Here is a 2,500-nt window from a genome sequence, read left to right as displayed (position 1 = left end):
GATACGGTAGAGAGATGCCTCTGCTTTGGCTGTACACGTGATGTAGGGGAAAGTAAGTGTGTGTGTGTGTGTGTGTGTGTGTGTGTTTATGTGTGCATGTATGTATGTGTGTGTGTGTGTGTGTGTGTGTGTGTGTGTGTGTGTGTGTGTGTGTGTGTGTGCTTGTGTCTATGTGTGTGTGTGTGTGTGTGTTTGTGTGTGTGTGTGCTTGTATGTGTGTGTGTGTATGTGTGTGTGTGTGTGTGTGTGTGTGTGTGTGTGTGTGTGCGCGTTTGTGTGTGCGTGCGTGCTTGCGTGCGCGTGCGTGTGTGTGTGTATGTGTGTGTGTGTGTGTGTGTGTGTGTGTGTGTGTGTGTGTGTGTGTATGTGTGTGTGTGTGTGCGTGTGTGTTTGTGTGTGCATGTGTGGTTGCATATGGGGATACTACATCGACCAGTAGCCATTATTTTAAAATAGCCTCAGTGCTGCATAGTGTTGTCTGCTTCTGTAAATGAGGGTAAACGCATCCATCCCATTGTGAGTTTGTCTGAGAGAGAGAGAGTGTTCCTGTCAATGCTGCTTTGACAATCTGTTTTTTATATATATATTCTCTCCCGCTCGGGTCTAAATGGGCCCTTCAGGAAGAGAAGGACAAAAGGAAATGAGAGAAACAGACTAGCGCTCTCAGAGAAGAAGAGAAATTCAACTTTTTTTGTGTGCCTTCCTTTCTCATCTTCTCTAAATTCTGCTGAAATGAAGCTTAACAGGATTATAATGGAGGTTTTTTTTTTCTTCCGGAGAGGACTCTTGCAGAGTATTCAGAGTTTGGGAACAGCCATTTTCACAGGCCTTAGTGGAAAAAAAGGCACATTTATGCAAGGCATTCAAAAAAAGAGGGACAAACGCTTATGATATTTTGTGCTTGCAATGGTGCTAAACTATCCCCCCCTTGTATGGGCGTCAGCAACCCTTTGATGGATTTGTGCGCCAAGTTTTTTAGCCTATTGTCTAATGGCGACCATCTGGTGGCGATGTGTGTGCACGAGTGTGTGTGTGTGTGTGTGTGTGGAGTGCACGCATTCTGCAGCACTCCAGTGTGTGGTAGTCAGTAAGCTGCCGACAGGTCAGAGACACTGGCCTGGGCTATAGTAATCCCGCTAAATGGTTTATTATGCCTCCCCGAAGCAGGTCCATTAAAGAGAGATTACTGAGAGACAGGAATACATGAATGCCAACGAGCCGGAATCAATCAAGGAGCCACTGTACAGTCCCAATAATAAAGCAGTGGAAATCCTCATGAAAATGCATGGCTAAAGGCTGGGGAACGATCGCCACTCAGCACTCTCTCTCTTTCTCTCTCTCTCTCTCTGCACCTCTCCTCTCAGCAATCTCTCTCTTTCTCTCTCTCTCTCTTTCTTTTTCCCCCTGTCTCTCTGTCTCTGTCTCTCTCTGTCCCTCTCCCTCTTTGTCTCTCTGAGTTCCTCTTCTCTTTACTTTTCTGTTTTTTTCTCTCTCTCTCCCTCTCTGTTTCTCTGAGTTGCTCTTCTCTTTTCTTTGCTCTCTCTCTCTCTCTCTCTCCACCTCTCCTGGTCTGTTTTACTTATTGAAGTCTCGGATCAACTGGCGGAAGCTGCTGAAGGAGGTCGGAGGCTAATAGGGGAGCGATCGCCACTCTGCACTCTTGCTCTCTCTCTCTCTCTCTCTCTCTCTCTCCCTCTCTCTCACTTTGTGTCTCCCCCTTATTTCTTTCTCTCCCCCTTTCTCTCCACCAGTCTATTTTATTCAAAGCAGGATTTACGGTGTTTGCAGGAAGCTAAGCTGTAGAAGGAGGAGATGGAGTGGGTGGGTGGATGGTGTTTGCTTGTAGTTGGAGGAGCATGTTGAAGTGATGGTGTGGGGAAGTTGGTGGTGTTTGGTTTGGTTTGAGGAGCTTGTTGATGAGGTGATGGGGTGGGTGGATGGTGTTTGAGTGTGAATTAAGGAGCATGTTGAAGTGATGGAGTTGGTGGGTGGTGTTTGGTTGTGGTTGAAGGGACATGTTGAAGTGATAGATAGTGTTGGTGAGTGGATGGTGTTTGGTTTGCTTTGAGGAGCATGTTGAAGTGATGGAGTTGGTGAGTGGGTGGTGTTTGGTTCTGAGGAGCTTGTTGATGATGTGATGGGGTGGGTGGTGTTTCGTTCTGTTTGGAAAAAAAATATTGAGGACCTGATTGAGTGTGTGGGCTTGATGGTCTTTTTGGTCAATGACTCAAGGCAGCACTGCCTACCCTAGCTCTACCACTAACCCTTACCCTAACACTAACCCTAACCCTATTTAAATACACTATACAATAATCTATACATATTTTAATATTATTTATTTCATTTTACTACTGTTTTAAATGGGACAATGATGGCTTTTACAGCAGGCCAGTGCACATTTTAGCTTACCTCCTACACTACAAACCAAACTTTTAATCTTCACTTGCTAACCCTAACCCTAACACTAACCCTTACCCTAACCCTAACCGTTGCATAACCC

This window comes from Sardina pilchardus, chromosome 23 (assembly GCF_963854185.1).
Source record: "Sardina pilchardus chromosome 23, fSarPil1.1, whole genome shotgun sequence".
NCBI classification, from domain to species: domain Eukaryota; kingdom Metazoa; phylum Chordata; class Actinopteri; order Clupeiformes; family Clupeidae; genus Sardina; species Sardina pilchardus.
This window is presented reverse-complemented; position numbering follows the sequence as displayed.